This window comes from Haemaphysalis longicornis, unplaced genomic scaffold (assembly GCF_048455015.1).
Source record: "Haemaphysalis longicornis isolate Haplotype H1 unplaced genomic scaffold, Haemaphysalis longicornis Haplotype H1 scaffold_13, whole genome shotgun sequence".
Taxonomy (NCBI): Eukaryota; Metazoa; Arthropoda; class Arachnida; order Ixodida; family Ixodidae; genus Haemaphysalis; species Haemaphysalis longicornis.
Genome location: NW_027526233.1, coordinates 31,187,653 through 31,197,234, shown reverse-complemented (window position 1 = coordinate 31,197,234; position 9,582 = coordinate 31,187,653). Strand labels below are relative to the sequence as shown.

Here is a 9,582-nt window from a genome sequence, read left to right as displayed (position 1 = left end):
ATGTGTCGACAGGAGGCGGGAAACTTGTAACGTTTGTAAAAAAACTACGCTTAAGAATGCCCAGGTCGAAGCGGCCCATTTTATTGTAGTAGATTTTGGGAGAGTTTCATTAATCCGGAGTTACAACCATTTTTTCACCTTGTTCCTTTTGTAGCGGTCAACGTACGCACAGTAGGCAGAATATCTTTAACCCTCACAACTTCTCTGTGAACTGATTACGACAAGTAATCGCAACTCGGCCTAATCACTGGAACGTGAGGAGGGCCTGTAGCTGAGCTAGTTGGTTAATTGCATGAATTGACTTACTGCACGACAAGAGAAGCGCTAGTAGCGACGAATAGGAAAGCACAATTGGTGAGCTTTTCGACCACAGGCACCGTGACTCTTTGTGTGCATTATTGCTAATTACGCGAGCAAGCCCATTGGGATTGTTAAGAGGCTGGTTTTGCGTGCCCACCACGCGCCGCTTTTGTGCACTAATGCGCGAAGTTCGCTCTTTGAGTGCGCTGCGTGAGTGCAAGTATTTTATTAACCAAAGGAGGGCCCAGGGGCCGGACGGTGGAGAGGGGTGGAAAGAGGAAGCGAGAGGTGGTCAGGAGGTGATGTTCACTTGAAGATCCCGGACAGGAATAATCAGCTCTAGAATGCACAGAAAGGCGTGGTAGACCCCGGCTAAACAACTTTTGCGAGGCCACTCTTGAGAGTGAAGCGCCCACGGGCAGCAAGAAAATAGGGGTCGCTGAGTGTCGCGTTGGGCATCTCGCTTGGATTGGGTAAGGCATTCAGCAAAATTGGGTGGAAGGATTGGTGCGCAGAGGAGGGCCAAATAAGGTGTCAGATTTGCTATTGTATGAGTGTTGCAATATGGGCAGTACGGCGGAGGAGCGCCCTTTGGGTTATGCCATTTGCGTGTGATACGAGGATTCAATGCAGCGTTCGCGCAAAACTTGTTAATGAAAACCTCAGCAGGACGAGTTAGTGATGAGGCGTAATGCAGGAAACCTACAGGAGTGGCAGCGGCTAGGCTGTTATGCCTAGCCTGACGAGCGTGATTCCGCTGTAGCGTGGTGGTGAGCTGGGAGCAGGGCTGTGGACCACTGGAGGAGCTACTTGAAGACTGTCCTGCACTGCATCATGGGCAGCCTGGTTGCTGGAAACCTGAGCCACGTGTCCCGGTATAGACGCAGCACGTACAGAGTTACCATTGCGAGTGAGCAGAGGAATTATATGTTGAATCTGATGAACCAGCGGGTGATCAGGGGAGGTGTCCGGAGTTCCCCTAGCGCCACTTGGGAGTTAGTCAGGAACCGAATGCGGGGTGGTAATGAGGCAGACGTCTTGTAGGTCAAGTGGTCGAGAGCGGCCGAGGATGGCATGTAGCTCAGCGTCTATTATGGAAGTAGTGCATGCTTGTCTAGTGCGAGCGCACACTAAACAAGGTAAACCTTGACAGCGCCAAGCCAGTCCCATACGGCTAGCAGACACGCTCCCGTCTGTGTAAATGTCTTTTTCATCAGAGAGTTTAGCCGCCAGAGTGCGAGAAACAGCGTAATGGCCAGGTCTGGATCCGGATCTTGGGACGCCTATGCGTTGCAGATTGCATCCCCGAAAGGGCGTTCTAATGGAGGAGGTCACGGGGTGGTAGGGCGGGGTGGAGCGCCATTTGCGAGTCCCAGGGTGTAAGAGCCACCCCCTGCCAGGTCAAGGAACGGCGATCTTCGTGCAGTTGTCGAGTTTCCTCGAGGAGCAGTTCGAGTGGGGTACCGATTCGTATTGTTTCATTGCGTCTGCGCGTGTATGGCGCGGAAGTCAGGTACAGGTGGGAAGAACAGACCAATAAAAAGCATGAATGTATTTTATATGCAATTTCTGGAGGTTATACACAGGAGCGCTATACATTAGTCGACTCATCGCAACTGCTCGAGCAAGGGAAAGGCAAGCTGACTGGTATGCTCCGCCGTAATTGTTCTACATACGCGAAATGAGAGGAAGCGTGGGTTTCCAGTTGCGCATAGGCGGGCTGCTCCAACACTGAGTGCAATTGTTGCTGGCCAACGGGACACCTGAAATACGAATGCGCCCGCTTTTAGAGGAGACCGGCGTGTCGCCTAAGTAGATGACCTTGCGCATATCCGGTGGAAGCTGACGGCGACCATGAGCAAGAAGAAATTTCGTGTTTTCGTGGGCAAGATCAAGGCCCTATGTCGGAAGGATATCGTTGAGGCTGTAAGCGGCACCTTGAAGTTCTTCCAAGATGTGTTCCGGGCTGGAAAAGCCAGCGGCTTCTACCAAAACAGTGACATCATCAACGTATATAGCAAACCGAGCGGCAGAGTACCGTTGGAGAGTACGAGCAACGCGGGCCGTTGCTACTTTGAAAAGCACGGGCTCGAGGACAGAGGCCTGGGGCACGCCCCTATCCAGTTAGTAGGTCCTACAGCACCGCCACGGATAAGTGCTGCAAGGACGAATAGGACGGTTCACATGAAAATTATGCATCCAGTTTTGTGCCCTCTGACTGTTGAATGCATGAGCTAGCTCCTCGAAATTAGCAGCCTGACTAACACGATCGAATGCTTTGCGCATGTCAATTGAAAGCACGTAGCAGGCCATATTAACAGCGCTTGACAACACGACAACGAAGGAAGAGGGGACAGAGGGCGGCGCTGACTCTCAAATAATTCTTTAAGCAGAAGAAAGCACACATATATACAATCATACAACAAACGTTTCTCAAACCGTCATCACTACACAGCAGTGCGGCAACAGTCTTATCGTATCCCACTCCTCTCCCCCCTCCCCCCCCCCCAACAAAACACAACAGCCTAAGCATCGTCTTCTTTGACATGTCACTCGGAACTGTAGGGCGCACGAGGAAAACAGTAAAAAAAATTCCCGCGCCTTCCCGCGAGGGGAACAAGAGTAAATGCAGAGCATTGGGGCCTCAATACTGATTGAAGGCAGTGTTGCTTCCATCGCTTCTTCCGTGATGCTGGAGTAGCAGACACGAGTAAACGTGGGCACGAGCGTCAACCAAGGAAGGAAGGAGCAACGCAGTGACTGAAACACGAGTGACCGCTAGCCGCTATATTTGCAGCGCGCGCAGTAGAGGGAGAGCAGTACGGGGGGGGAGAGCGCGCATGCGCAAGCAGCGCGCGCCCTTCCACGCTCCACCGCGCCGCTATCACGCACCTGTTACGCCGAGACCGCGACGGAGCGAACGGGCTGACTACGACGCATGCACGCGCCAGCTGCTGTTGAGAGAGGGGAGAGAAGGAGAGGCGCACCTGCTGCGGACGCGAAACTGTTGACACCGTCCGACACAGGAACAGGCGAGGCTAAGAAATGCTCTGCATTTAAAATGCAACCCATTGTATAAGGACACGTGCATTCTTTAGTGCCATAATGACGAGTTGACACGATAGTTGGTGGAATCGTTTCATATAAGAAAAAGTGAAGGGACGTGCATTAGCCATGCTTCCGTGACACTGTACGATAAAGAATTTGCTTTCCTGTCAAAGACGGTGCCGAAGGTTGTTTTGGTTTTGGAGGGAAATGGCTACGGTAAGATTGTTGGCCCTGCGCTGTGCAGTGATGACGTTTTTAGACGCGTATACTGTATGATTGTATACGTTTGTTTTCTTCCGAATAAAGATTTCGTTGAGAGTCAGCGCCGGGTTGTGTGCCATCTTCCTTCGTTATCGTGTTTTTTATGCGCGGTTTAGGATGAACGGATGCCAACTACCCCAGCTGTCAATTCTGTTGGACCTAGTCAGGGGTAGCCCTCCGGGAGGTGCGATTGAAGTGTAGGCGTAGCAGCCAAAGACTGTCATGGGTACTCAGACGAAAGCCCGTCTGCGTCGGTTGGAACCATGGTGAGTCATAGTCGAGATGATGTTGAAGGTGATTATTTATGAGGTGTTCTGTGAGTTTACAAAGCACCGGTGTTAAAGAGATCGGTAGGAGATTTGATACATTAGTGGAATCTTTATTCCGTCTTGGTAACGGATAAATGAGCGTAAGTTTGAGTCGTTCTGGAACTTCTGTCGTAGCCCAGTAGTCATTAATAGGGTCCAAGAGTGCGGCAATTGTGGAGTAATCTACATTTCGGAGGTGTTCCCACGTGATGCCTTCGTGTCCCCGGGGCCGAACGTTGTATGCCGTGGGAGAGCACAGCTTCAAGTTCGACAAGAGTAAAGGGCGAGTCAATGTCCGCGGAGGGATAATACGTACCTAGTTGGTCGTCTGAAAAATAAGCGCTTTGGAGACGGCCACCAAGTCGAGCGCATTTACTGCATCCGTCATAAGCAGCGGTTAAGATAAGCGTATGCCACTAAAAGGGGTGGCGGCACCTGTAAGCGCATGCGAAGACGAAGGTCATGGAAGGGATACATTGAACATTGCTAGGACGCGGAAAAGACTAACAACTGTGTATTGTTTAAAGAAGAACCATATATATGGAAATAAACGAGCACCGTTATTTCTGTGGGCATTGCGGCACGGGTGAGAACGTCACACAAGGCCATGTATGGTCGCATATAACATGGACGCGTTCTGCAAGACCAAGGGGAACTTCTCTCACCTCGCCGAATAAGGAAATTCCCTATCCAGCGAGGCACGCACGGAGTGCTAATGCATGACAGCCCTGTGCTAAATAATGAAGAATGACTCGAGATCTCACATTTGCGCTGCCTCTGTATCTTTGTGCCCCATTTCGTGAGCCCACTTCGAGGCCTGAGGTACCCTTAAAAAATTGGTCGCCATCTCGGTTTGCGAAAGTGAATGTCCAGCAAAAAAAGGGGTTATGAACTGTTGTATTCTGTATATATTTATGTAGTTTCAGTTTCGGTTTCAGTGTTTGGGTTTGCAACACTGTGTCCTTGTGCGTGTATATATTTTGTGCAACGTCTATTAAAGGGCAGAATGCCACACGTGCGCCTGGTGTAAAGGTAACGTAACCCCATCATTACAATGGCGACGAGGATTTAGACCCGCATTCTCATGTAATTCCCCGGGACCCAACCAGCCACGCCTACCCGATGGATTTCGCCGGAATCATCCCACCGGAGCCGTTCCTCCCGACACCCGGTCGCCCCGTGCAACCATGGTAACGATGGCACGACATGTTCGAGGTGTACCTGTTGGCATCCGGTGCTTCCGAATTCCCCCCAGAGCGTCGCAAAGCTCTTCTACTTCACTGTTTGGGACCCGAAGGTAAACGCATTTTCAGCACCCTGCCTGTGTCGCAGGCGGCCGAGAAGACCGAGGAGAAGCAAGGGGCTGCAGCTACGCCAGACGTGTACGCCTCCGCGGTAGCGACACTTTCCAAGCACTTCGACACTACCTGCAACCTGGTCGTCGAGCGCCACCGATTTCACCGCCGGATTCAGTCCCCAGGCGAGTCGGTTCAAGAGTACGTGACCGCTCTTACAGAGCTCGCCGCGATGTGCTCGTTTAAATCGCCAGAAGAGATGTTACGCGACCAGTTTGTTGCCGCTGTGTCGTCGGATCGCGTTCGTGAACGTCTTTTGTTAGAAGGGTCTTCCCTGTCGTTTGACAAGGCAGTTGCTCTCGCGAGTCAAATCGAGCAAGCAGCCGCGGAAATGAAGGAATTTTCTGTTTCTGTGCAGCCAGTATCTGCGCATTCCTGCGCAAAGGACAGTTTGTCGCCGTCACCGCATCCCCGGCCGCGTGCTCGCACTATCGGTCAACGTGATAAGGCAGGTACGCATGGGAACCACCCCTCTTCTCGAGAGCGCCGTCCGTCGAATTTGCAGCAACACGCGAATTCTTCGCATTGTTTTCGTTGTTGTTCTAGCGAGCATCGCGCTTCATGGCAACGCTGCCCAGCTAAAGGAAGAAAATGCTTCTTCTGTGGCCGTATCGGGCATTTTGAGAATGTTTGCAACAAGAAACGGTCGCATGCAGTTGTCAACGAAGTTTCAGCTGATAGCCTGTCGCAGGATGAAACTGCCCAGGTTCTTGTGGTTCAACCGCCTCTTGCATCTGCAATACACATTAACGTTCAAGTCGGGAAGGTCAAATTGAAACTCTTAGTTGATTCTGGCTCTTCGGTTTCAATTATTTCGGGGAAGGTGTTTGACCAGCATTTTCCAATCGGAACCTGCTTCCCGTTCCTCGTGTAACACTTCTGGATTATTCAAAACGACCAATTTTGGTTCTAGGCTGCTTCTTTTCGGAAGTTTCCTTCGATAATCGCAGCGCACCGCTGTTGTTTTATGTCGTCGAACAGGGCACTTCTCTCATAGGCTTGGATGGTATTAAGGCATTGAAGCTGTGCATTGAAGGGTCTCAACTGCAGTGCTTTCAAACCAGCGCGGTACCGAATGCCGAAGTAGCCGTGTCATGTCCGTTCGAGTTGTCCACGCAATTGCCACCAGAACTTCAGCAAAAGTTTGGCTCCCTCTTCACAAATGAGCTGGGTCTTGCAAAAGGTTTTGTTCACAGGATTACGACACGTGCGGGTGTTCAGCCGGTAGCATCAAAACTTCGCCGTCTTCCTTTGATGTTACGACCACGCGTCTCTTCTAAACTGCAGCACTTGGAAAGCTTGGACATCATTGAACGTATCAATGCATCAGAATGGGTGTCCCCCATTGTAGTCATTGAGAAGAAAGATGGCAGTATTAGGCTTTGTGTAGACTTACGCGAACCTAACAAGGCGATCGTTCCGGAGAGCTTTCCGCTGCCGCACATGGATGAGTTGCTCATGCTTTGGTGGGAGCAACGCATTTTTCGAAGCTTGACTTAGCTTCTGCCTATCACCAAGTTCTCCTCGATCCTGAGAGTAGGGACTTGACTGCATTCATTACACATGATGGGCTGTACCGGTTCAAACGCGTTTATTTTGGGCTAGCGTCAGCACCTGCGGCTTTCCAGAGTATAATGTCTCTCATACTCCGCAATTGTGCTGGTGTCCTCTTTTACATTGACGACGTCATTGTGTTTGGTAAATCGGCTGAGGAGCACCTAAAGAACCTCGAGACAGTTCTGCAGCATATCAAGGACGCAGGTCTGAAGCTGGACAGTAAATGTGTGTTCGTAGTTCAGGAGCTTGAATTTTTGGGCCACAGGGTGACTCCTTCTGGTATTTCGCCACTGCCAGGGAAAGTCGACGCAATGGTGAACACTCCAGTTCCAAACAATGCCGCCGAACTCCGTTCGTTTCTTGGGTTAGTAGAATACTACGCCAAGTTCGTTCCACACTTAGCCGAGATGGTGGAGCCAATGAGAGTTCTACTTAGGAAAGACCAAGAGTTCGCCTCGTCTGCTGAGGTGGATACAAGTTTCCGCAGGATAAAGTCTGCATTGTCCTCAGATCTCGTCTTGCAGATGTTTGATCCTGCACTTCCAATTATCATTTCCATTGATGCGTCTGAATGGGGACTCGGAGCAGTCCTCCAGCAGCGCGCCGGTCACACACTTCGTACTGTCGCTTTTGCATCGCGCACGCTCTCGTCGGCGGAAAGGAAGCACGCAGTTGGCAAAAGAGAGGCACTTGCCTGCATTTGGGCATGCGTACATTGGCATTCTCACCTGTGGGGGCGTAGCTTCACTCTCCGAACAGATCACCAGGCACTCGTTTCACTTCTGTCCTCGCAGGGCTCAGGCCGCCGCCCACTCAGAATTGCACGTTGGTGTGCAAGGCTACTACGTTACAATTTTACGGTGGAGTACCAGAAAGGCTCGTCAAACAGAGTAGTCGATGCTCTTTCGCGGTTGCCAGTCGATGTGGCAGGTTGGAGCTGACTTTTGAGGAAAAAACTGTTTGCATGGTCCAACCAACTTGCCTGGCGAGAGAGCAGTTTGAACAAGCAGTTCTTGCTGACGTCACGCTTCAGAAGGTGAAGGCGTACGTACAGGGGTCTTGGCCCTCGCATAAGAACTTGCGTGAAGATCTGAAACCATATTTCAGAGTTCGAGAGGAATTGTCAGTAGTGGGAGAATTGTTGTTGCGGGCAGAGAGGCTCGTCGTTCCTTCATCTCTCATGGTTCAACTGGTAGCAACAGCGCATGAAACCCACCAGGGTATCGGACGCACCAAAGCCAGACTTAGGGAGCAGTTTTGGTGGCCCCGCATGGACAGTCATGTGGAAGAAGCAGTCCACAATTGTACCATCTGTCAAGCAGCGGATAAATCGGCCAAGACGTCCCCTGCCCCTTTGAAACCTGTGGAGCTACCGGAGAGACCGTGGCAGAAACTGGCGATTGATATCGTTGGTCCCCTGGAGAGGGCGCCTCCAGATTGCAGGTTTGCACTGACGCTCGTGGACTACTTCTCAAAATGGCCTGAAGTGCAGTTGTGCAGAGACGTTTCTACAAGAACCGTGAACGAGTTCCTGCTCAATATCTTTGCGAGGGAAGGGTATCCTGAAGAGATAGTCTGCGATAATGGGCCCCAGTTCACCTTAAAAGAATTTATCGACTTCCTAAAAGAACGAGCGATCCGCCTGTCACATTCATCTGTTTATTACCGGCAGGCAAATGGACAGATCGAGCGGTTCAACCGCACATTCAAGACGTACCTCCAACTGGCTCGTCTGGAACAGCGTTCGCTGCGAACTGCTGTACGGGATTATCTCGCCGTTTACAGGTGTACACCTCACGCCACAACAGGAGTGGCCCCTGCGGTACTGCTTCATGGAAGGCTGCCAAGGACAAACCTTGACATCCTCGCCGTTTCGCCAGAGTCGTTTGCGAAGACACCCTATCAGGAACTGGCCAGGCTTCGACAGCGTGCCAAGCACAGGCAACAGTACAGCAAAGCCTACACCGACAGGAGGCGAGCGGCAAAGCCGACAGTGGTGGCAGTAGGAGACATGGTGCGGGTGAAGAAACCATCGGTTTCATTCAAGGGTGACACTTCTTTTTCAAAGCCCAGGGAAGTCGTCGAGCAACGTGGTCCAGCATCCTTCCTCCTCGATGACGGCAGAACCTGGAACGCCGCAAAGCTGAGCAAGGTGCCTGCTCGTCGCACGAGCAACAATGGCCTTCAGCAACATCCCGTTTGTCGTGACTCGTCCCTTTATCACGACCCCGGCGATGCGACACTTCTCGCTGCAACATGGCAGCCAGCGGCTGCAGAGGCAAGTGTTCCTGCAGCGCAACCGGTGCCTAGTGCAGTATGTGATCCAGCTTCGCCAACGAGGTCAGCCACAGAACAGTGTCCTGCATCAGAAACTGTGACAGCGTCTGCAGAGGCAAGTGTTCCTGCAGCGCAACCTGTGCCTGGTGCAGTATGTGATCCTGCTTCGCCAACGAGGTCAGCCACCGAACAGTGTCCTGCATCAGAAACTGTGTCACGGCCGCCCGTGAACACTACAGAACAACCAGTTGTGTCGTGCCCACCCGGCAGTCGTATTCAACCGCACCGAGACAGACGGCCGCCGGCTAGATATGGACACGAACTGTGAATGTGTTCAAGGATTTTCTCAGTGTTGGTGTGCCTATTTTGAGTGTATTCACTGATGTAGTGTTTTGATGTGTATTTGTAATTCGGGTTATACAATTTCTTTCTTGTGGTGTATTCTCTTGCCATGTAGAAACTAAGCGCGATTAACC

At 51.5% G+C, this 9,582-nt stretch overlaps 1 pseudogene; it reads left to right on the top strand.

The window, feature by feature from the left end:
• Nucleotides 1-5,039: 5,039 nt before the first annotated feature.
• On the top strand, nt 5,040-6,086 carry LOC144164030 (uncharacterized; annotated as a pseudogene).
• Nucleotides 6,087-9,582: the final 3,496 nt, after the last annotated feature.